Source organism: Panthera uncia (assembly GCF_023721935.1).
Source record: "Panthera uncia isolate 11264 chromosome A1 unlocalized genomic scaffold, Puncia_PCG_1.0 HiC_scaffold_17, whole genome shotgun sequence".
Classification (NCBI taxonomy): domain Eukaryota; kingdom Metazoa; phylum Chordata; class Mammalia; order Carnivora; family Felidae; genus Panthera; species Panthera uncia.
In genome coordinates, this window is record NW_026057577.1 from 64,844,399 (window position 1) to 64,871,172 (window position 26,774).

Genomic DNA, 26,774 nt, shown 5'->3' on the forward strand with positions numbered 1-26,774 from the left:
TCAGAGTCAATTATCAGTGTCCTCTTTCACCATTGTAACAATGTGCTATTGTCTGTATGTAAAATTATCACCCACTAACACTTGAAAAGCCTTTTGCGTTGTTTCCAACAAGATATTCAATTGAAGGAAAAATGAAATGCGAGGAATTTTTAGTGTATACCAAATTGTATGTTGTAGGAACAAGAAAGTGTGGAAATGCATACACTGTGTTATATTTCCTTGTTAATTCCCGTCACTCATATTACCCAAGAATTCGCTCAAACTTAATCACAAAACATGTCCTGACCTTTAATAAGTAGTAGGCTGCAATGTTAACCTTCAACATTTTGCAAAATTCTTCTTGAAACACTTCCTCTGGAAAACACACCGCTCAAAGTGCTAAAACTGTCTCCTAGAATAACCACAGCAGGACTGTAACAAACCCCCTTTTAAAAACCAAATAAAGTCTTCCGTGGGGGCGGTTCACCGCTTCCCCTTTTTAACATACAGGAACTAATTTAGCTGAGAAGATAAAAGCAAGAGCTGCCTACAGATGTACAAGGAAACTAGATCCTAGGACATAAAACACTTCAGTGGCATGGTGGTCTGGACATTTTCTATAAAAAGAGCCTCCAGACTGAGAATATCCCAAATGTACAGCAAGGAGTGGAAGATCTGTATATATTTGTATTGTAGGTGACAGAAGAAGGAAGAAAAGGCACACTAAACTAGTTTCAATTGTAACTGTCTATGTGTTTTCCAGTTAGGTCATTTTATACTTATTTTCAATGTAATACTAATATGAAGATACCAAGAATTTAAAACTAAGACAAAAGAATTTAGTGTGGTAATCATTTCTTAGTATATACTTAAAGCATTATTATGTGATGTACCTGAAACTTACACATGGTTATATGTCAATTGTATTTCAGTAAAACTGGGGAAAAATTATGCTAAAAGAATAACATGAAAGGCTACTTTGAAACTACCAACAATATCAGAAGAGTAAAGAGCCTAGAATATTCTGTCAGATGACTAAATTCTTGCTTTTCTTTCATGGAAAGACCTCATGAAATATTATGTCTTCTATAAACCCTTTCCTCTTTCAGAAAGACCATAAGATAGGATGCTCATAGAAAGGTCATAGGTCATAGAAAGACCATACATAGGATGCAACTTTCTCACCTAAAAAAAAAAAACCTAAAATTCACTTAGTTCATTACTCATATACAACTTCCCAACTTCATTTGTTCAATTTTTTGGTTATCTACTTGATTATACATCTGTGGGATATATTGTGTGAATTGAGGTAAATTATAAACTGCAAGAATATTGGCTACAAACCTCATTCACTCAACATATATATTTTCTAACAGCGTCATCATGGAATAAATGTTCTATTTTTAACATAATGACAAGAGTGTAGGAAAATGCAAATACATAAACTGCAGATTCTGGCTTTCCTTCCATAGCTCTTACTGAGAAGTTTCATAGGACTATTTGTCAATAAAAGTATATCACATCAATTTTTCTACAAAATTTTCCTTTTAAAAAATATGTGAGAGACAAACACAGTAAGTTCTATTCTTTAGGAGAAAAAACATGGTAAAAAAATGTGCTATTTCCCTAGTGAAGCTTGATTGGCAACATTTTTTTTACTCTATTATTGTCACAAATTATTTCCGAAAGGTGAAACTTTGATAACCATATTAGGAGGAAGTGTGCATGCAGGACTTGATCACATGAGAGCATACAGTTCCGAACTAGGCACAATAGGAAACAAATGATGTATATTTTCAGCATCATTCCCTTCCTGAAAACTCATTATGTATCTAGCTTCTTGATACGCTGCTTCTTGACTTCTTAGGACACCTCAGTGTAATAAATCATCATATTTTCCTTGTACCTCCTTCATAAAATTTGTCTGCACTGGACTCTATCAAAGGTTTCTTTTCTTTTCTTTTTTTTCTATTAATTTTATTTTATTTTTTAATTTACATCCAAATTAGTTAGCATATAGTGCAACAATAATTTCAGGAGTAGATTCCTTAATGCCCCTTACCCATTTAGCCCATCCCCCCCTCCCACAACCCCTCCAGTAACCCTCAGTTTGTTCTCCGTATTTAAGAATCTCTTATATTTTGTCCCCCTCCCTGTTTTTATATTGTTTTTGCTTCCCTTCCCTTATGGTCATCTGTTCTGTATCTTAATGTCCTAATAGGAGTAAAATCATATATTTTTCTTTCTCTAATTTCACTTAGCATAATACCCTCTAGTTCCAACCACGTAGTTGCAAATGGCAAGATTTCATTCTTTTTGATTGCCGAATAATACTCCATTGTATATATATATATACTACATCTTCTTTATCCATTCATCCATTGATGGACATTTGGGCTCTTTCCATACTTTGGCTATTGTTGATAGTGCTGCTGTAAACATTGGGGTTCATGTGTCCTTTCAACACAGCATACCTATGTCCCTTGGATAAATACCTAGTAGTGCAATTGCTGGGTCGTAGGGTAGTTCCATTTTTTAGTTTTTTGAGGAAACTCCATACCAATTTCCAGAGTGGCTGCACCAGTTTGCATTCCCACCAGCAATGCAAAACAGATCCTCTTTCTTCACATCCCCACCGACATCTGTTGTTGCCTGAGTTGTTAACGTTAGCCATTCTGACAGGTGTGAAGCAGAATCTCATTGTGGCTTTGATTTGTATTTCCCTGATGATGAGTGATGTTGAGCATTTTTTCATGTGTCGGTTGGCCATCTAGATGTCTTTGGAGAAGTGTCTATTCATGTCTTTTGCCCATTTCTTCACTGGATTATTTGTTTTTTGGGTGTTGAGTCTGATAAATTCCTTATAGATTCTGGATACTAACCCTTTATCTGATATGTCATTTGCAAATATCTTCTCCCATTCTGTCGTTGCCTTTTAGTTTTGTTGATTGTATCCTTCGCTGTGTTGAAGCTTTTTATTTTGATGAAGTCCCAATATTTCATTTTTACTTTTGTTTCCCTTGCCTCCGGAGATGTGTTGAGTAAGAAGTTGCTGAGGCCAAGATCAAAGAGGTTTTTGCCTGCTTTCTCCTCAAGGATTTTGATGACTTCCTGTCTTACGTTTAGGTCTTTCATTCATTTTGAGTTTGTTTTTGTGTATGGTGTAAGAAAGTGGTCCAGGTTCATTCTTCTGCATGTCACTGTCCAGTTTTTCCATTACAACTTGCTGAAGAGACTGTCTTTATTCCACTGGATATTCTTTCCTGCTTCGTCAAAAATTAGCTGGTCATCTGTTTGTGGGTCCATTTCTGGGTTCTCTATTCTGTCCATTGACCTGAATGTCTGTTCATGTGCCAACAAAGGTTTATTTTCTATCTACCTATTTTGTTTTTTCAGTCCTCACTCTCTAGAAATACATTTACCTTTCAATGGGTATTTTAGGAAATAACTTCTTAACCCAGGGTGATTTAAAAATCTTTCAAATGTGTCAGCTTTCTATATTTTTGATATATCTATTTGGCTAAAAGTCTATAGTTAGTCTAAATATTTTTAAACAAGTTAAAAATTGGATCAACAGCAGCACTGACAATCAAGTGGTTGTTTTCAGTGACTAAGAAGTAATTTCAACTCTCCTGTTTGCTACCTCTGCTGTTTAAAGCATGACAAAATCACTCTTTTATTTGGTCTTATATGTATACTGTCTCTTGAGCTGACTCTGTCAATATCCATGGCAGTTGGAAAAGTTAGGTAACTCTTCACTTTCTCCCAACCTCTGCCCTTCCCCATGGCTAAAGGAAGGTGTGCAGGAAAGTGAAGAACCATCAGCTTGGACTCCTTCTCAAGCTAAGGGGCCAGAAACTGCAGTGTAATGTAGTTCCTTTCTTATTCTGTTAGGCTCTAAGCAAGAAAAACCAATATCTACTCTGCCTAAAAATAGCTCTTAAGGATTTTTTAAATCATCATCAATGCTTTCCTTTGCCACATCCGTAGCTTCACCACATAACTTTGTAGGTCTTGTCATCATTAGGTGAAATGCAGTTCTCCACCCCTTAAATCTAAAATAATCATGTGACTTGCATGGTTCAGTGGTACTTTAGCAAATGTGACACAAACAGAGAATTGAAAATGTTCTTCACTTTGGGATTTGGACTTCTTGTTTATCTGGGAACTTTTCTGCTTACACATGCATAAGCCCTATTGAGTCTATTAAATAATATGAGCAGGTGTGCTGCATGATGTGAGTAGATGTGTCAGTAACATGAGCAGATGTGTATGTGGATGATGCAAGCAGGGATGTGGATGATGTGTGCAGGGTTGCGGATGACGTGTGCAGGTATAATGAGTGATGTGAGTAGATGTTCTAAATGATAAGAGACATGTAGCCCAAGCAGTCCTGTCGTTCCAGCTAATAATGAACCAACTACCTGATATGTTAAAGAGGCCGTGATAAACTGAGCCCCAGTTGAGTTACCATCTGACAACAGACACAGGAGTAAGACACAAGCAGCTACAATCAGGAGCAAAGTGATCATATAACCCCAGTTCAAATCACCAACACAGAGAATCATAAGCTAAACAAACAGTTGCTTGTGTAAGCTTTTAAGTTTTGGTATCGTTGGTAACTCAATAGATACACTGACTCCATCGGAAAGGAAAGGAAACTTGTTTATTAAAGAAACATTTCATTTCTCAGTATTTTTTGGACTCTGCTGTTCCTGAAAATTCATATTTGTCTTTGAGAGAAGTGCATTTGTTTGCTCTTAGCATGTTACAGTTTAATAAACATGTCTGCCATTCACATCAGTTCAATTGTCCAAAGAGTAGGAAAACCAAAGACAACAAAAGGGCTTAGGTTTCAACTGTGTCTCTGATCATCCTAAGGACTCTAGAAGCTTTTGTACAGATGAAGACCTCAGACTGAACAAATGCAGAGAGAAGGAGTTGGACATTGAGAGTCGGATGGCACTTAATGAGAGAAGTGGACGGGTATTATCACAGAGAACTGAAAAACATGCTAGAGAGAGGGTAAGAATCTTAGGGAAGTAGGATCACCTAGGACTTGTGAAACTCACAAGACCATCTTGGGAAGGGCCTAAATTACTTAAGTACCGTCTTTCTGGTACTCTGGGGAAAAGTCCTATTTATCAAGTTTTTAAATATTTCCTATCCTACCTTATAATTGCATTTGAAATAGTTTCATATGTACAATGGAATAAATACTGACAATTTTCCCAGCCTGGGTGGTAACCTGAGAAGGCTACTAGAAGCATCTAGGAAGATATGCATGATCTTACAGAGTACTTAAGAGAGACCGCTAGACTGAATGTCTTCTTGGCCCCTCCTCCACCACCCAGCAGAGGAAGTTGGCTTCTGAAAGAAGGCAAGCAAATATCTGCATTTCAATACCTAGAAACAGTTAAAGGTGTTTGAGGTCCAGAATTACTCAGAAGATGCTAGATAAACAAAATCTCTTTTAAGCAGGTTCCAACTGTACATCTTTTTCACCTGAAATAATCAATTGGCAATTATTCCTGGTTGCAAGGTGGAGAAGTTAATGGACATGAAATACCAAAGCAGTGTGTAGCTAATTTCATCTTCTTTTGAACTACCCTAAGTTATAGCGCCCTCTTCTTCTGAAGCACTATTTTCTTTCTTGTATTATAGTTATTTCTGAACACACCTTCTGGTGCACTGTAAGCGATTCAAAAGAGACAGTCATTTATGCTAGTCATTAATGAATACCCCCCAGCACCCAGAACTATACATTATTTTGAGTAGTTTTTCAATATTATTTTGACTTATTTAAATGAATAGGTAAGTGAATACATTCCTCAGTATTTACACAATCAGCAAATGCCTGAATGAATGAATTAAATTAATGAATAAAATTATTTTACTTCAAGAGCAAAGAGAGCTATTGAGAGGCCCTGAATATAGTGAATAAAACCTGGAAAAATGAGGTAACTGGTGGCTTGTTAAAACAGGTCTCAAACAATACCCTCTGTCAGGCACCATTAGTTCAGAAAAGAATCACACAGACATCTAGTTTAATAGCTTATAAGATTATAAACTCCATTCACTTTAGCAAGGAAAAAAAATTCACCTTTAAAAATAATAATTTTTGAATATCTCTCCATGTCAAAGGCATTCATGTATATTTAATTTTCTACATCAAAAATAATGCTGCCAGGGGTGCCTGAGTGGCTCAGTCGGTCAAGTGTCCAACTTCGGCTCAGGTCATGATCTCGCGGTTCGTGAGTTCTAGCCCTGAGTTGAGTTCTGTGCTGATAGCTCAGAGCCTGGAGCCTGCTTCAAGTTCTGTGTCTCCCTCTCTCTCTCTCTCTGTCCCTCCCCTGCTTTCACTCTCTCTGTCTCTCAAAGGTGAATAAATTTAAAAAATCAAAATCAAAATAAATAATGCTTCCAAGACAAAGTAAAAGTAGGGGGCACTAAATTGAAAAACAAAGACCATTCTAAGCTTTTTTTCTCCCCCTAGGGATAATAAGGAATATGGGTGTCAAATTCACTTACCTGATAGAGAATGTGCCACTTTCTCACCCTTCCTCCTCCTTGGACATTCTTTTTCCATCCTTTTTTATGCTTTGGGAAAAATCCAAGCATATCACAAGATTATTAGGAAGGGTTCTGAAACTTCACACCTCTTAACAAGACAGGAAGAGAATCTTTCGTCTCAATACATAAGAATCTGAATTAAGTCATTTGAAATTACTTACATCTCAGTCATTTCAAATTCTTTAGAATAATAGTACAGACTAAATTATCTCTTTCAAACAATTCCATAAGCAAGATACAGGAATTGGTAGGTGCTTATACATTTCCTTGTCTCTCTAAAATTACAACCTCCAAACCTTCTGATTTTGCCCCAGTAAGATAAATTCAAAGACCTCATCTCCTGCCTTTAGCATTAATTTGAAAAATGACTCAGACACCTTCTCAAATGTATAGACCTTTCTAAAACGGCACGAGGCAGATTTAAATGGGCACAATTTCAAAGCTGAGCAAAAAAGATTAAATGTTCATACTACAGATTGAACATCTGAAGAGATTTTAGGTTAAGTCCCCTTTGAAAATTCTGCCCTTGAGAGAGAGTTCACTTTTCATCACACATTTAGATTTTCATTTCATTTTTGCTACTTTCTTTTTTTTTTTTTTTTCAACGTTTTTTTAATTTATTTTTGGGACAGAGAGAGACAGAGCATGAACGGGGGAGGGGCAGAGAGAGAGGGAGACACAGAATCGGAAACAGGCTCCAGGCTCCGAGCCATCAGCCCAGAGCCTGACGCGGGGCTCGAACTCACGGACCGCGAGATCGTGACCTGGCTGAAGTCGGACGCTTAACCGACTGCGCCACCCAGGCGCCCCTCATTTTTGCTACGTTCATAGAGCATTCTGAAACTATTTCTCCTCTTGTGGTTATACTTTAACGCTAGATCTAATAGCAGAAAGCACCCCCCCTTATCTTAAACATGAGCACAATTTGTATAAATTAATTTTATTTCCCTCCTGTTGTAGAATCTCAGTGCAAATGTCTATAAACAGATTTCCAAGTTATCTCTCCCATATTTAGGTTTGAACAGTTCAATCCTTCATAAATACAGATTTGAAAATCATTCCCAGAAATCCTTTAAAGGATTTCTGTAAAGTAGCCTATTACATTTCATTTTGAATGACTGCAATTTGTTGGAACAGCAAGCAATAAGACTACACATATTTGCATATACACTGAAAAATTACATAATCTGAAAGTTCTCTTTTACTAGCAATTTAGTAACACATTATACCACATTGCTCCTGCTGGAACTACAAAATGTAGCCTTTCACAGAATGCTGAATTTTTCTGAAATAATGTTTTTAGGTAATGGCTTTTGAATTTTGGATAACACTGGCCATAGTCTAGAACCTACCCCTTTGCTATCTAACCAAAGACACAATTCCCCAAAAAAGAGTCCTTAATGAAATTAGCTCCAGCTACAGCAAAAAAGAGGAAAGGAAAGAAAAAAGGAGAAAGGAAGGAAGATAAGAAAATAAAACAGGAAAAGAGAGAAATAAAGAATTCTCTTCTGGTTTAATGGTATAAGAACAGTACTGAATTTCCAACTGAGACTTCCCTGGAAGTCAATATAGAACAAAGAAACGAACGTCTTTTATATACAAATATCTCTTCAAGTTATGTCTTTGAAGTAAAATGTGGAGAACTACATGAATAGAATCCATTACTGTGACCAATCACAGAATCACAGACTGCCTCACCAATATTAAAATCATTTACTGAGCACACTATAGACTTGGAATTGTCTTAAGAGATATCTATGAAAGAAAATATCATTTCAAGATCGTTTCTGATAAACAAATTCCAGTTAGCTGATGTGAGTTTTTCTGCACATGAAAATCATATAGAGGGACATCAAGGTGACTCGGTCGGTTAAGTGTCTGACTTCAGCTCAGGTCATGATCTCACAGTTTTTGGGTTTGAGCCCCACGTCAGGCTTTGTGCTAACAACTCAGAGCCTGGAGCCTACTTCAGATTCTGTGTCTCCCTCTCTCTGCCCCTCCCCACTCATTCTCTCCACCCCCCAAAAATAAACATTAAAAATAAGAAAATCATATAGAAAAGCTATAGACAATAAAAGTCCACACACACACAACAAAGATGGCGTGAAAAGTCAGATCTTAAAATAAGATTTATACCCTTGTGGTTTATGAGGTGAGGAAAAAGGAATTTAAATTTGAAAAAAATTATTTTTGATAATAAAATTGATAACAGCTATAGTCTCAGTTGAAAGAACCAGAATATATGTAGAGTTCCTTGAAGGGTATTTAATTGATCTGCTTTTTTTTTTAATATTCATTTTATTTTTGGGAGACAGAGAGACAGAGTGCAAGCAGGGGAGGGGCAGAGAGAGAGACAGATACAGAATCTGAAGCAGGCTCCAGGCTCTGAGCTGTCAGCAGAGCCTGACGCGGGGCTCGAAACCACAAAGTGCGGGATCATGACCTGGGCTGAAGTCGGTTGCCCAACTGACTCAGCCACCCAGGTACCTAGATCTACTGCTTTTGATACATGGCCTTCAAACCTTTTTTTAGCCATGAGCCACTGGTGCAAATCAAAAAGAAAAGGATTAGACCTGATTCCAAGAGCTGCCCTAGTATCTGATAATTTTTCAGTTTCTATCTCCATGCATCCTTAAAATGAAACCCCCTAATTAAATCCTACCAGAACAAAGGGAGAGAAAGGAAGGATGGGGGGGGAATAAAAAGAGAGGTGCGGGCAGTGTTGACTGTCATTATCTCAGGTGATCTTCCTCTCTGGCAAAAATCTTACCCAAACCTGATCCTTGCCCCACTCTGTCACTCCAATACAGCTAGTCACACCTGAGCCAAGCCTTTAAAATTTTTATTTCTATTCTCCTCTCTGGTCACAGCACCTTTCCCCCATGACATTGTCACATTCCCTTTACTCTTGTCTTTCTACCCTATGGAAACATCTATTTCCTCTAAGTCAAAGCTTTAGGGCATCACTGTCATCCCTAACCTGCCGAGATCTCATAAATTTCCTAAACCGGTATTTCCAAACCATTTGCATGACATAACAGAAAAAGATATCATTTTTCTTTTTATATTTTAATTAAATTCAGAATTTTATCTTAATATATTAGATGCTGAAGATTGTGCCACTGGAGATAATAAGCCTGAGGCCTCTGGCTATCCTGGCAGTGCTCTGCCTGTGGATGACTAAGATCTCCACCTTAGCTCATCAGTGTGTGGTCACTACAGAAGACAGTGCAAGGTTTTTTTTTTTTTAAATTTTTTTTAATGTTTATTTATTTTTGAGACAGAGAGAGACAGAGCATGAACGGGGGAGGGTCAGAGAGAGGGAGACACAGAATCGGAAACAAGCTCCAGGCTCTGAGCTGTCAGCACAGGGCCCGACGCGGGGCTCGAACTCACGGACCGACCGCAAGATCATGACCTGAGCCGAAGTCGGAGGCTTAACCGACTGAGCCACCCAGGTGCCCCGACAGTGCAAGTTTTTAAGGAGAAAAAAATCTGAAGGCCCTGGTTTGAACCTTTTTGTTGTTGTTGTTAATACCCTCAAATTCCTTACCACTTTATTCTCTCAACCAACCTCTCCCCAGCCCTACAACAATATATTTCACTATGGCCTTCCTCAGCTACTAAATCTAAATTCTTAGCTACTCTGGAGAAAAATCACACAGTAATGGGAGCTGGTACCAAGGAAAATTATCAAGGTATCTCAACTTCAGACAGGACCTTAAGACCATCTGACATTCTTTTGATGGACATCTAAGCAATTCTCTTCAACTTCATGATAGCATTTTAAACCTTCACCACTCTCTTAAGAGAATTCTCTTAAAGATCTCAAGTCTGAGTTCTGAAAGACTCTTCGGTCCCCTTCACAGAGAGATAGAAGCCATCAGGTAGGTATTGTCACGTCCCCCTAGACACACTTGTACCCAAATCCTGGAACTTCGTGTTGTCTCAAGTTTCAGTGGAAGAAAAACCCAACTATAGGCTAATTCCATTCACCCTCCCCTCAGATTGCACTTTCTCTGAATTCCTTAAGGATATAGTTCTTTATCCCTTCCTACATCCTGTCTATTGGCTCTTTCTTTTAAAAAAAAAATTATTTTTGAGAGAGAGAGGTGCAAGTGGGAGAAGGGCATAGAGAGGGTGGGGGAGACAGAGGATCTGAATTGGGCCCCTCGCTGACAGCAGCAAGCCCGATGCAGGGCTCAGCTCACAAATCTTGAGATCATGACCTGAGCTGCAGTTGAATGCTTAACTGACTGAGCCCCCCACGCACCTCAGTTGGAACTTTCTTAATCCAATGTTTATTAAAAGGACTTTCTCAGGTCCACATTCCCCTATTTGTCTCCTCACCATAGCCGTACTTCATGAAAGGAGCAGGAAACACACATTTCACACATCTGAAATGTGTCTGCCTCTTGTCAATTCATTGAATCTGATCCTGTCCAGATCACTATTAACCTCCTAATTCCTCTGTCCATTGGGCACCTTCGGTCTGGAGCTTCCCAGCCCTTACCCTAGCCAATGAGACCCTTGACTCCCTTTGTCAAACTCTCCCCTCTTTTGATTGCTGTGGGACCACTCTTTTCTGATTTTCTTTATGCCTTCTCAGATGCTGCTTTTCAATATCTGTTTTGAGTCCCTCTTTTTCTTCCACCGTCATTCTCCTTTAAATGTTAGTCTACTTCAGATGTCATCCTGAGTCATCTCTTCTCATTTGACATTATTTTCTCTACAGTTTCAGAGCAATCTAACTTCCTAGTTTTAAATGCTACCCAAAGTCACTTTAAAACCTTTACTTCTCTGCCTGTATGATTATAATGGAAACATCTTAAGGTAGGGGATTCTTTTCTTATTTATCGTTATATTTCCAACATCTAGCATTATATGATCAATAATATTTATGGAATGAATGAAGGAATTCACATCTATATTTTTATCCCTGATCTTTTAATCTCCAAGATTGTTTATCACACTGCCTACTTTCTCTTTCAACTAAGCTGTTCTCCAGATGTCTCAGGCACATATTTCACCCTGAACTCATCACACTTCTATATATTCCTTGTGGTGTTCGGATAACAGCCACTCAGTTTTGGTGAATGAGTCAAGGTGACTGTCAGCATCCACATCTTGGTATGTAGTTTTGTGGTTCTATGCCCTAGGAGTTATTTTTGAAAAATAAATTATGTTGGAAGAATATTTCAGAATTTAGTGATTTATACAGGGGTACAAATGTAACCCTTCAAAGTGTATCCAGGGATTACTGATCTTGTAGTATACCATAAACCCACATCTTGCTATATTTGAATATCTGTTGTTTAATCTTCTTAGAACTACTGCCATGCTTCCTCAACGCCTTCTCTTTAAAAAAAGTGAAAATAGATGAACTGTCAGTTCTTTCATGGAGATCTTCTTACTTTTTGTCTTCCTCTGCCCAGACTGGAATGGGTCTAGATGCCACCTGTCCAAAACTCCCAAGTCTTGCATTTCTCATAGAAATAGATCACCTACTATAATAATTACCTGTTGATATCTTTGTGTCCTTTGCTAGGTAATGAGCTTTTAAATGACAAGAAGGTTGTCCTTCTCCCTCATATTTTCTTATTTCTTATATTCTGTATCCTCTGATATAACCACAGTGCCTCACACAGAGTGAGTACTTAATAAATTTGGGTAAATAATACTGGCAACTTGGGGATTTTGCTGATGAGATTAAGTAGATAGAATAAAATTATAAACAAATAGATCAAAAAGTTAAAACAGAAGTTCTTATCTGAAATACAATTTGTATGTTTACATTTACTGATTTTCCAAAAGGGTGCTTGAGATCATCCTTAAATTTAGCAAGGAGAGGTATAATAAAACAAAGTTATTTAATTGAGTGATCCCACACAGCTCCTTAAAGTGACATGGTGAGTCTTCATCACCTACACCCTACACTTTCCCATAACACTGTCCTTTCTGCCTTTCCACATTTCCTCCTTCCCACCTGGAACGTGATCTTGATGACTAGAATTCTGACAGTCATTTGGGGGCCTTAAGATAAGAGAATTACAAACCTCTATCCCGACATGTTTGAGCCACTCGACCAGCAAGCACCTACTTCCAGACTACTCACCACAAGAGAAAAATAAGCCCTACTGTGTTTAAGTCACTATGACTAGTAGTCAGATTAGTTATATTAGCCATATTCCTAGCTGATGGAACAGCCAAGCACCTGATATTATTCAAGCAATTTGAGACATCCCTATTGCCCACATCCTTACCTCCTCATATTCCTCCTGCTCCCTTAACATATATACCGCCACAGCACAGCACTCATACATATACACATACCTCATTCATCAGCTGGCCTAAGCCTGAAATTCCACAATTTGAGATTCATTTCCTTCGTGTAAGTCTTTGATCTTTTCAAAATGTGAATGTCCCTAGAATTAGTAACACGTAAACATTAGACACTTATCCTTACAATAGACTTTTAGAGCTTGTTAATGATGTTGCCTGACACTTTGCTAGGAATCCACAAGTGTCTACATAAGACACAAACACTGCCTCAATGAAGTTACACTCCAAAGATAAAGTCATTCCTGAAAACTAACGTTAAAAACAGAGTCTAGGTGCTCAGAGAGAGGTGTGGACTTGTGTTATTGAGACATGAAGAAGGTAAACCAAATTCACTATGGTGAGCAAGGGAAAATTTCCCAGAGGAAATTCCATTTCAGTTGCATAGTCAGGACCAGTAAGAATGAGACTATGTGCGTGTGCGTGTATGCGTGCATGCGCACAGGATCAGAGGGAAGAGGTCAGCAGAGGGGACATTCTGGGGTACTGCAGGAGAGAAAAGGAGAAGTCCTGTGTACAATTTTATGAGTTTAAACTTTATGAAGTTAAAGAAAGCTACTGGAATATCCGAATACATGGTGTAATATGATTAGACTTGCATTTTAAAAGATTATATGTTTCAGTAATGTGGAGAAAGAATTACAGGGGAATAAGGCAGGAGATAAGGAGTCCAAAGAAGTTACCTCAGAAGCCAAAGTAAGCATGGATAAAGGTCTACAGCAGTAGCAGATGCTGGAACAGTATGGCTCGTGAGAAGGCAATGACTGGGAAATACTTAAGAGATCAGATTTTCAGGATTTGACAATTAAGTGGATTGGAAAAGTGTACAAGCATAGAAGTTGGGAATGCTGCCTAGGTTCCTCACTTGAGCAGCAATATTTATAACTATCCATACTAAACTTTAATAGATTCCAAACAAGTGGACAAGTTGAATTTTCAACACAAGCCACTCTGATTCCAAAACCTGTTAGATAAACCAGCACTGCCTCCTACTACCAAAACAGCAAACATTGACATATTTAATATTAAGAAACAGCATTTTGGTGGGAAACAACAGAGAGAATAGATTCACCTTATTTATTTTTTTTAATTTTGCATATTCTGTAAGACAGTCTTCACATACAATTTCTCCCGGTATTTCCAAAATCTTTTCAACTACTGAAAAGAGTGAGACTGATGGAGATATTAGAGGCTGGTAAATAGTATTTGGCCAGATGGGTTACATGAAATCCCATAACAGGGACTTAGATATGCTGGTATGGGGTTAAATATATGTGACCGGTTTCAAAATGTCCTTCTGAAATATACCAAATATTCTGAGTCCATTGCTATTTCATTATGCTTCCACTTTTCTCCCTTCCCCCATGAAGCCTGAATTTTCAGTCATTAGTCACTGTGGAATGTGAGATTCTCTCAAATGAGGTTTCATTGTGACACCATCACAATTTCACCTTTCCATAGCTGAAATAATTTGAGGCATCCATATAATAACCAACACTAGAGATGTGTAAATAATCTGTCACAGGCCGTCAGTGATTAGAATTGTTTGTCTAAAAATGTCCTTAGGTCAGCTGGCAGGATGCTGTTCATCTAACCTCTTCCCATTCTGGTTTTGTTTTGTTTTGTTTTTTTTCCATTTGCTGATTTCTCACAGGATGTGAATTTGACTTCAATGTGACAGAGCTATGAAGAACTTTTTACAATTAACCAAGACCATACTGCTTAGTCCATATTTCATTCATCTTTAATTCTTAAGTGAAATCTGTTGATGTTTATAAAAGATATCTTCATGGCATCTAATGATCCCTTGGTTCCTCAAAAGATGACTTCTTAGTCATGGAAACATGTCTTCGTCTTTGTTCTTCATCTTTCTTCCAAGTAGCCCTACTCATAAGAAAAGAGCTGGTTTATTCTAAGAAGAATGAGAGAGATCCTTAGCTATCTAACTTTGCTAATCTCCTGAAATATAAAATATTTGAAAATGTTTCAGCTGATCCCTAACACATTACACCCATGTAGGCAAAAATCACTGACATTGAAAATTAAAATCCTGCACTATTTTAAAATGCATATTTTGTTCACTACACTGATAATGAGTTCTTTTTAAAGGTATCACCGATTCAGGCACAAGTCACTAGCTGTCAAAAAATGGCAGATTGCTCTTCTGATAAAGTGACACAGCATGAAATACATCTTTGAACGTAGGCTCCTATTTAAATTGTGGAGCTCACACCTAAGGAAGCAATACCATTAATTGGAAAATATCTCAAGAAAGATCACCATAGGTTGCAACAATATAGGATTCACTTATGGCTTTTGGATGAAAAGAATAAAAGAAAATAATGTTAATTTTCTCGTCAGTCCATACAAACAATTAAATGTGTTTTTAATGTGGGGAAATACATTTTTTTCTGGTTTAGCTATAGCAGAAAAGCTGCCACTTTGAAACCTTTTCCATTTTATAAGATTCTTCTTTTATAAAGTTCTTTTACTTCAGTTCTAAACCATCATAGTCTTGTATTAAATTGCCTAAAGATAATAATTGCCACTCTTCCAAAAATGCCTTGAGGTCTGCCCTGGTTGGAAGGAGAATGAGGGTGTGTTTTTCTGCTGGAAAGAGAGGGCTGGGTTTCTTTCTACTTGCACAACCTGCTATATGACAAACAGCCTCCTGCTGTAAAGATCTAAATTCAGATTCTTCCCCAGATTACTCGTTTGGGTTTTTGCTTGGTCCTGGAAGAGGAGCATTGAATGTTTTATACTGAAAGTCAAATTTAAGTTGAAGCAAAGACAAATGAAGAGGATGAAAAGCCACACTTCCCCCACGACACCAACTGTATCTATCCTAGAAAGCGGTACAAAGTTAGTGTTGTCGCCAAAGCACTTCATAGCTCCTGTTCATTCATCCCCAAATGCCGTTCATTAGGATTTACCAACTCTAATCTGAAATCAACCTTATTCTCTTGCCAAAGAAGGCTGGACATGTAGAGGTATCTAATGGGAAAATCAATTTTGGTGAGGATAGCTAAATAGCACATCGTTGATATAATTATCATAGTGGCAATACTTCTAAAAATCCACAGATGAATTGAAATAAAGACATTCCCACTAGAGGTACTTAGGTGGCTCAGTCTGTTAAGCATCTGACTTTTGACTTCGGCTCAGGTCACGATCTCACCATTCATGACTTTGAACCCCACGTCAGTCTCTATGCTGACAGTGATAGCCTGTTTGGAATTCTCTCTCTCTTTCTCCTTTTCTCTCTCTGCCTCTCCCCACTCTCTCAAAATCGATAAATAAACTTGAAAAAATCTTGAAAAAAAAAAGACATTCCCACTATAAGAAAAAAATACAAGTATTCAATGTGCTCTAGTTACAATAGTCTTTATGTTTTGACATTTTAAACTGATCTTCCCTAATTGATGACAGAATCCCCTAGTCCCTTATAAAGACAAAGATTAACCATGGAATGCCCTCCCAATCCTTTCCTCAGAGATTGAAAAGTAATATGAGGAAAATTAGAGTTCATATCTCCTGAGCTTCATCTTGTTGTGAAGATCTGGCCAGCAGCAAACATTCTTTCTCCCCTTACCGCATTCCATTGCCTCCTGATCCATCAAGGACACAGTCTAAAGTGTCCAGTTCAAGACAAAAAGGAGCTCAAAACATGTATTCAGAACCAAGATGAATTTACCGAGTTAGGTTTTTCCAAAGTGAGCAGCTCCCTTTCAATGCATGCAACATTTATCAAATCAGCCTACAAACAATGTCCTATAGATCCTGTAGAGGAAATAAAAAACATTATGCATGTGGAAACTTAGATCTAGCAAGAAAATACCTAAGTATGCAAATATGTGCTATAAACATAGTCAACCTTCAGCTCTCAACTTAACCATTACCTCAGAAATGCTTTCTTATTCCTCTCTCCTTGTTAGTCCTTAGCCCTTCTCCTAGCACACTTTTGCTTGCCTTTATAACACTGGCTGTAATATGCAATTATGTATTTACTTCATATTAATTTGTTTTATATTTGTCTTCCCCACTTAATTGTATGTTAGAAAGAGGCAAGAATGGCTTTCTCTGGCATTTTTTTCCCTTTTTCTCACTGTTACTCAGAATTTAGCACCAATGCTTAGCACTGTCAAGGGGTGGGTAGAAACGGATGCATGCAAGAACTTGATTCAATAACCAAAAATGAAGTATAAGTAAAGTAGAATTAATTGATCTGGGAAGACTTGGGAAGATTCCATAGCACAAGGAAAATTTAGATTACTAGGATTTCAACATTCAAAAGGAGAGGGGAAGAATGCATCCTCACTGGTTGAGGAAAAAAATGTGAGCAAATACAGAAAAGGAGGAAAGTGCAGGGAATAATTCTGGAGGACTGGGTTAGGTCAGAATATATAATTTATGAGGATGGAAGTAAAAAATAAATCTGAAGGGAAGTTAGGGACTACTTGTGGAGGTTCTGGTTGACATACTAAGAATTTTGGCATGTGACTTTACAAAACTTAGGCATGAAGGGTTTTTTGGTTTTGTTTTGGTTTTGGTTTTTTGTTTTGTTTTGTTTTGTTTTGTTTTTTTGATCCTGTATGTATGTAGCTCCATTTCATCTCAAAAATAGATACAACAATGCTATACCAACTTTAACAAATTGATTCAGGAAATACTATATATGGTTTTTTTCTATTGAAGATGCATTGAAAATTTTTGATACCATTCATGTTGACTACAAAACCAATATAATATTTAAATTTAAACTGATGAGAGATAGAACATAGGGCTGGATTTATGCTGTTTCTTCTTGGTCATTGTTTTCTTCCTCTGACATTTTATGAATAATTAGACTTTAATGAAACATACATCACCCCAAAGGTTGAACAGTCTGCCACCAGCTTCCATGGTTGAGTTCAGATGTCTGTATACTTGAATTAGCATGTGGGAAATGTGTATTTCCTTTGCTGAAATTAATAGTAGCATTCTTTGTCCCATTGGGTCAGGGTCTGCTCCCATCTTGCTTTTAATGAACATCGTTTTTCCCATGGGTCCAGTGTTGGGACAGGCTCCTGTGCCAGGAGGAGACACATGAAAAATTCCTGAATTAAACATAATGGTGCATCAAATTGAGCCTTTCCTATTCCAGGCAATTAGAATGTGTTACTCTGTCCTCCTATCTATCTCTGCTGCCTTCTGTACCCATGGCTTTTTGATCTTTGGATTTGGCCTTTACAATTTGTGACTTTTGTTTCCAGTTTGGTGTTTTACTTCTTGACTATCCTGGCCTTCAAAGTCTATATATGCGTTGAACTGTTTGCTTTCTTAATTACTTCTTTGACCTGATAATAGTGATAAATACAGTAAAGCCCAACAGGGTACTTGATATCTGCCAATTGTTATATGAACATTATGGCACTGAAATAGTCCTTCAAGGTGTGGATCCCTATTCCCATTTTGGAATGGAAACAGAATTTCTAAAATGATAAATAACTTTGTCTAAGTCACACAACTGGTAGATGGCAGAGATAGAATTTATACCAGTTCTGTCTGCTTCGACATCTATTTTCTTTTCTAACCTACCACATTAACACTAAAATTCCTGCTTCTTAACTCCTGCACATCTAAGCTCTTCATTTCCTACCAGTTTGCTGACTCACAGCCTGGGATAAACCTATAAAGTCCCTTTTTCCAACTATAACTGATTTATGAAACTGGGGAAATGAAATCAGGTTGCAGTTTTTACCTAGTCTGTTGGAAAAACACTGACTATAGAGTCAGAGACATTAATTAGAGTCCACTCTCTTTAGTTTCATATACACTACAAGCCTTTTGGAAAGCTGTTTACCCATTCTGAACACAGATGCCTCAACTACCAAATTAAAGGACTTCACTAGATAATATATATCAAAACCATCAGGCTTTCTCTCTGGGGCATGCACTCCACCCATCTGTGCTGGCACAGAGACAGGCTCTATCTATCCAGTTCTGACCCCCTACCATATATGAAATCATATCTTCCTTGTGCTTTCTTGACCAGGCAACAGTTGTCACTCTTTTTTTTTAAAAGGATAGAGTGTCCCCTTCATGAGAGAACCCCTGGAAAATCCTTTCAGATTTCAGTACCTGGAAAGGCTTACGTTCTTGTAAGTAATGCTTCATATATTAACTCTACAGATACTATGAACTTTTAAGTCATCAGATTCTTTCCTTGTTTTGGCTGCTAGAAAACTCAAAACCAACTGTTGGCCTGCCTCCAGGAACTATTAAAACTCTTATGGCATGCTTTTGGTATGCTAAATTTCTATCCAATTTCCCTTACTATTTATTATTTACTTTTGTTTTGATTGCTACAACTATTCATTTGTTCTCCTTATCCTGTATATGGTCTTTATTGCTGTAAGTACCTTTGAAAATATTTTTGAATTAGAGAGTGGGGCAGAAATGTATACTACTGATTGAATAGTAGATAGGTGCAATAGGTAGACTCACAAATAAACCAATAAATAACTATAGTATACCAGGACTTTCTTTTCTGCAGTTACTGACCAAACAGTACATTTTAGTTTTAACATGCTTGGGTCTTGATTATTCCATAAAAGCTTATACAAGTATCGAAAAGCGACATTGCCTTTAGCAAACTGAAAACACCTTCAATAGTAGAATCATTAAAAATTATTACACCACAGAATAAAATCTGTCCGATTTTCATTAGGACTTTGTGTAAGACAAAAAGTGATGTGTCAATTTTACCTGGAAAGTAAATCCTCTGTGTTTTTGTTGATGCCAGCCAAACTGAAAGGAATCATAGCACGGTCAAATCAATCAAACAGTTAGCCCTTATTGGGATTATGATTCAACAGTACGTACACACCCATATATAAAAGACCACTTTGTTAAGAATGGGGACACCACAGCCTTATAGGAATAATCCATTTGGATTTATAAAAGTCTTGATCCAGCTTAGAACTCTGAATCTCATAGAATCAAACTTCTTAGATGCTTTTCCTCACCCTCCTCTAAAGCAAATCAAAACACTCCTATTTCCATCTGGATTAGAAAAAAAATAACAGCCTTTTCATTAGGTTTGGTGTTTAAAGAACTAACTAGTAAGAAAACATTGAGTGTGCTGCAACTGGTACTGAATTTGAAACCTGCAGAAATTCCTCTAAACTTTTATTTTACTCAAAGCATGTTTATTGATCAACTACCATATGCCAGGCCCTGTGCTAGATACTGAGAATACAGTGATAAATAAGACAGAGTATCTGTCCTCTTGGATCTTACATTCTACTAAAGTGAAATGGTAAGAGTGCAGTGCAATACAGACAACACGGGGGGGGGTGGTAATAAAATAAAATAACTGTAGGTATTAATAAAAATTAAAAAAAATAGAATGGAACAATAAGATTACATTAGTATATAATTAAGGAAACAGGCTATTCAAAACAAAGGTAATGAATTAGTGGAAGAGCTGAAGAATCAAATAGGGTGGTGAGATTTCCAGAGACTAGCAAAAGCAGAACATCATTACCACTCCTAGGCTGGAGGGACAAAGACAGTAAGTCAAATTAACCACATTCTAAATACTGTGGTCACCTGGAAGAAGCTGAAATCACACTGCACATGAAGGAGTGAGCGGGAGCCACAGAGAAAAAAAATAGGCATCGCTGGAGACACCACTCCAGTCAGAGGGGCAGGGAAATTCCTTCCATCTCTGCATCAGTGCCATCCATTGATCAAATGTACCAGGAAGCCAGCTGACATGCCAGCCTGGAAAATACCACCTGCAGTAGTCAGCACCACAGTCCAGTAGTCTGGTGGGAAATGGGCAAGGAGGGGATTTGAAGTCAAACAAGATTAGGCTTGCACAAGAATAGAGAGTGACCAGGGATGGTCAGATTAGGACGTGGGATGGGATGGGATAGTTGGGATGGTCAGATTAGGACGTGACATTTGAGCAGGGACCTGGAGATGTGAAGGACAAAGCCATAGGGAGATCTGAGAACAGCATTCCAGGCAGAGTAACAGCAAGTTCAAGTCCCTGAGAGAGGAAAAGACCTTGTCAAGCCTGAGCAAAGACATGAAGATGACATGCGAGGGGGTGATAGGAGATGTAATCAGACACCTGGTTGGAAACAGCTCATTGTAAGGCCTTGGGGAGTCACAGGAGAGTTTAGGTTTTATTGTACTGAGTAAAGAAATGTTGACTTGTCTTCTCTATTTGCAAAATAGGCACTGTGGAAACTGAGCATAATACTGCTTAAAACTCGCCTGCCAATCTTAGGGAAAAATGGCTCAACTCTGATCTTTTAGGGGCAATAATAAGACCTGGAGCAAAATTCTCCAGCTATGCTCCTTGGTTACATCTCCTCAACCTTTGCCTACAAGTCTCCTCATCATCGCCAACAATGCACACATATTCAAATTAATTGGAGGAGATTTGTGAGGAAGCACCCAGAGAGAATGCATCCTTAACTATCACACTCTTCATCCTATGTAATGTAAGGAAAGTTTCAGTAAACTTCAAGCTGCCGACTTAGCTGCTGATAAACATTCTGGCATCCTCGTTTTCTCCTGATTCTTTCTAAGCACCATAGTTAGGAAATTTCTATACCTTGGTTTATTACTTTGTTGTTCTTTATTTTTTTTAATGGTGATTTTTTTTAAAGTAAGTTATTAACGAGAAATTTGAACTGTATGGAGACGGTCTTTTGTCACATATAATATTGCCATTCGGTTGTTAATGACTTTAGGCACTATAATTTTTTTTTAATGTTTATTTTTGAGAGACAAAGCACAAGTGAGGGAGAGGCAGACAGAGAGAGGGGCAAAGGATCAAAGTGGGCTCCAAGCTGTCAGCATAGAGACTGACCCAGGGCTCAAACTCATGAACTGTGAGACCATGACCTGGGCCAAAGTCCAATGCTTAACTGAGCTACTCAGGCACCCCAGGCACTATGAATTTATATAGTATAGATTCATTTTCTTCATGATCTTCTACTTATTAACCAAAGTTTATTTAAATCAATTAGTAATTATGGAAAACATTTTCTCTCTTTTTTTAATGTTTATTTATTTTTGAGAGAGAGAGAGCGCACACTTGCACCAGCAGGGGTGGGGCAAAGAGAGAAGAAGAGAGAGAATCCCAAGCAGGCTTTGTGCTATTAGCACACAGCCCAACAGGGAACCTGATCTCATGAACTGTGAAATCATGACCTGCTGGATGCTTAACCAACTGAGCCACCCAGGCACCCCACATTTTTTGAATGTTTATTTATTTTGAGAGAGAGAGAGAGAGAGAGAGCAAGCACAAGCAGGGGAGGGGCAGAGAGAGAGAGAAAGAGAGAGAGAATCCCAAGTGGGTCCCACACTGTCAGTGCAGAGCCCAACATGAGGCTCAATCCCATGAACGGTAAGATCATGACTTGAGCCAAAATCAGCAGTCAGATGCTTCACCACCTGAGTCATCCAGGCACCCTGGAAAACATTTTCTCTTTAAAAATTTATGAAGAACACAAAACAAATGACAAAAACCCAAAAAAGTGTTTTAATAAAAATAATTTTTGTGGAGCATTAATGATAAATTACATTAAGGTAAATCAGATATTCATTTGTTCAGGTTATTAATTCTTAAGTACCTGCCACATGCCAAGCATCATGGCAAGTATTGAGGACACAATTGGGATATGGTCTTAGGCACAGTACTTGACCTCCTAGAGACTTATGATTAATGACCACATCATTGTACTTCCTGTGGCACTTCCTTTGCACACAGGAGGCACTAAATAGCTATAGGCCAACTGAATGAACAAGTGACTCTGTTTCATGTATTAATGTCATCAGAATGAATCAACTTCCATTAGTTAACTTCCAATAGCCAGATGAGTACATGTCAGAATACCAAACAGTTTAAACAGAAAACTGACTTCATTCAGTTAGGGTATAACTGTAAACGTTCAGAACTGAAATGGTATATTTCAGTTGTATATTACTGAATGGTATATTCAGTTGTATATTACTGAAAATTGAATATGGAAACATCTAAAATTTATACAGCCAAGTAAAGTTTTGGAAAAGAAAAAGAAAAGAAATGCCTAAACTGACATTCCCAGTAAGAAGGAAAGATTCACAATGACTGGGGCAAAGTAGTACAGCTGATAACCCAATAACCCAGTACTTGCTGCCTCTCTTATATAAAATATTGGTGTTTTAAATTGTGTGATATAATGTGGAAGCAAATTAGCATAACATATAAAACAGAAAGGAGAATGTCAGTTGTTTCCAACATGTCTCTGGAAAATTATACTCAAAGTTCACATAATGGGAGCATATAAGATGTATGAATACGTGAAAGATCAATGTTCCCTATATAATAATACAATTTTTCCTCATTTACCCCATTCTTATAGTCTTTCATATCTGTAAAAATTGTCTAACATGATATATTGACAGGCATGTGGTCAGAGATAAAGTGAAAATCTATTGTATGAATAGGAAGTTAATTAACCTAACAGTAATGATTACTATAACAAACTCTGAACGTCTTGGAACCTGAAATTCTCTAAATGTTTGGTGATGTAAATTTTAAGAGCATTAAATGTTTCAAAGAACCAAGTCAGGATCAATGAAAGAATAACCAAATGAATAGGACTATGTGTCAGCCTTGTGCTAGACACTAGCGAATATTATGTAGAAATAATACCTAAAGAAAAATGATGAAGAATTCAACCTCCATCATTTCACATAGTTTAAAATATAAGCTGAAAATAATTTTGTCAACTCACAAGAGAGAAATATTCTACCAAATGTGGCCAAAGATCTGCTTTTCTAAGGAAATAAAAGGAGTTCATTGTATCCAGATTTAGAATAAATCTGTTCCTGCAAGCAGAGGCATCTGTTGTTACTAGTATTTTTGTGTGTATATGAATATGAACTGAAAATGAATTTTACTTTCATAAGCTTCTTTTTACATCTAATTTTTAAATTCAAAAGTTCTGGAGAGATTTAAAGGGCAGTAGTCTTCCCCAAACTCTAAAGGGTGTGGGATGTATTTTTAACTAGAAAGAAGAATGCTGGGAAACAATATTTTTCTTTAGCCCAGTGACTCCGAGTTTTTAAAAAAGTAATATAATAGCCTTGTATTTGTGAAAAACCAAAGACCACTACAGCTTTTTGGTAACAGGAATAAACCAAGAAAATCTGAAGCATCCTCAGGCCTAGCACAATGGAATGGGGTCGTGAATCAGAAGATCATGGAATATATTTCTTCCTTTAAAATAAAATAAGCACATACCCAAAGAAAATGGCTGCTGTGATGGTCGATTACCCCAGCTGAAGTCCAGGCTTTTGACCTGGGTTTAGCTTTCCCCATGTATCAGTATGAAGATTTGCCTGCATTCTGCCAGGTACCATCTCCACAGCTGAATTTTTCGCAGAGAAAAATGCTGATACTGGAGGTGGTCAGAACCGGGCTCCAGGCCCAGCTCTACTCTTCCTCAGCTGTATGACCTTGGGTAAGTGGTTTACCTTTGCAAACCTTGTCAGTTTCATGGGAGGCTGAGGAGTGTAGGAGATAAAGCTTATCTCTCCACTACTGAGGGGTGTTTTTTCCAGGTCTGGAGACCCTCCTTGGCCTCTCTCCATGTTCTATTTACCTTGTTCTGCCTCTGGGGCAAAACTTCTCTGATTAGTAAATTTGAATGAATAATTACTCACACACAGTTCTAAGGAGCAAGCATAGCCACCAAAATCACAGGAAACAAAGATATATTCTGCTTTTCTCTGCCTTAAATCTTACCTGGGAGGCCTGTCCCAGTTCAACATTGTCATGATTGGTGGAGGACTTACAGCCACATCTTCCAAGGTGGCTTCTTCTTACAATCAAGGTGATACTTACCCTCTACTTCTCTGTTTTCTTATTTCTCAACAAGTTTAGAAGCCTGGTGGGGAAGAGGAGTGCTATTCACCAGGTGCCCCTTTGGAGATCCCCATATTCATTGTTGTTACTACTGTCACTGCTCATTCACTGATTTGGGAAAAGGGGAAATGGTTAAAACTCTTGAGTATTCTCCATCAGCATTCCTCAGGATTTCATTAATATCTATTGGATAAATTATAAAATATTGAAACCACATGGAACTTTTAAGGACCATCTAATCTAATGCCATTTTTTGTACAAAAAGAGACAGTAGTTCTTAAATGCATCCCAGTCCTGCAGCCAGCCAGCGGCAGGACATCCTTCTTACCACTCCTTACTGTACCCCTGCACTAAGTGAGTCACTCATTCTGTTTTATTTTTGTCCTCTTTTTTAACTAATGAGGTTTTTTTCCTCAATTCAGAGTTGGGGTTTTTGGAGAGACACCGAGAACCTCAGAAATAAAGGGGTGGGGCACAGGGAGAACTAGGAAGAAGCTTACATCACTCAATTTGACTGAGGACAGGAAGTACCATATTTAATATTAGTTTGTCCTAGTTTTTCAAAGCAAGCCAAAGATTTGCAAGCCTGGTGGTTCACAAAGTGTAGTGCAGCAGCCCTGGCAGCAACCGGAGACTTGTTAGGAAGGCAAATTCCTGGCCCCACCCCCAACCTACTGGATTAGCCAGCCAGAGCTGCCATAACCAATGAGCACAGACAGGGTGGCTTGACCAACAAGAATTTACTGTCTCACAGTTTTGGAGGCTAAAAGTTTCAGATTAGGGTGCTCACAAATTTGGTTTCTCCAGAGGTCCCTCGCTGTCTGACTTGTAGATGGCCACCTTTCTGCTTTGTCTTCACATGGCCTTTCCTACATGTGAGCATACCTGGAGCATCTTCCTCTTCTTATAGAGAGGATCAGTCATGTTAGAGGCCCCCCCTTTATGGCCTCATTTCATCTTAGTCACCTCTTTAACTCCTCTAGCTCCAAATATAGTCACAGTCTAAGGTACTGGGGTTAGAACGTCAATATATATAAATTCGGAGGAGACACAGTTCAGTCCATAACACCTGTTGAGTTAAAAAATGCAATGGTTGGGACCCAGCAATCTGTGTATTATTAAGTCCCTCAGGCGATTTTCATGCCAGTTAAAGTTTGCACGGATTAATCTAGGTCTAAAAGACATCAGGACCAGTGTTGTTTTGGCACACACGAGCATGTGAAAGAAATGGAGCTAACTGTGGCAAGGGCCTGGCCACCAAAGGCATGACTGTGAGTATGCATTCAATACTGTGTGAGTGCTAGATGCACGTGCAGTAGCGAGCAGATTCACCTCCCCAGTATTCTTGCCAGCTGGCCTTGGGAAGTGGACTGAACCTCTTGGATTGAGTGACCACCCTAATTGGATTCTTAGATAATCCTGGAAGTGGTGGGATCTCCAAAGAGAACAAATGCTCTATTTCAACACCTTGATGCCCACCTTCAAATGCAAATAGAAAGCAGAAGAGGTCATAAATTATTTACATCATTATTGAGATTAAATCTGAAAGGAAAGATTGCTGTGTTTTCTGCATGAGGGAGGAAGGGGTTAAAGAGAAGGACAGACTTTAGGATTTAAACTCCTGGCTGGAGCTCAGAATCACCTGAGCAGATTGGCAATAAATGGATTTCTCAGTCCCACTCGTGACCGAATCAGACCTTCCAAAGACAGGGCTCAAGATGAAGACTGAAGCGTGGTTTTCTGGATAAGTGGGAAGTTGGAATAACATACAGAGTTAATTGAACTAGTAGTTCATCATTATTAAGCAACAGGGATACAAAAATAGCACTCACACTTTTTGTCACATGTTTTATAGGAACTGGAAAAAGAAGAGAACGATGTGAGAGAAGCTTATCACAAATAATTCCAGATTAGAATTTAGGTAGTATGAAATGATAACACCGATCTAGGAAATGGATTCAAAACTATT

The 26,774-nt window shown here is 38.0% G+C and overlaps 1 protein-coding gene and 1 long non-coding RNA gene across 3 annotated transcripts in view; one reads left to right on the plus strand and one right to left on the minus strand.

The window, feature by feature from the left end:
* LOC125935814 (cytochrome c oxidase subunit 7C, mitochondrial) overlaps positions 1-26,774 on the plus strand; it is a 994,084-nt gene that overhangs the window by 364,437 nt on the left and 602,873 nt on the right. The window lies entirely within an intron of this gene.
* LOC125935817 (uncharacterized) lies at positions 16,445-24,838 on the minus strand. The gene is made up of 4 exons (XR_007461803.1): positions 24,686-24,838; positions 19,639-19,680; positions 17,755-17,957; positions 16,445-16,671 (listed from the first exon to the last, which is right to left on the minus strand). It is a non-coding gene; the product is annotated as an uncharacterized LOC125935817 (long non-coding RNA).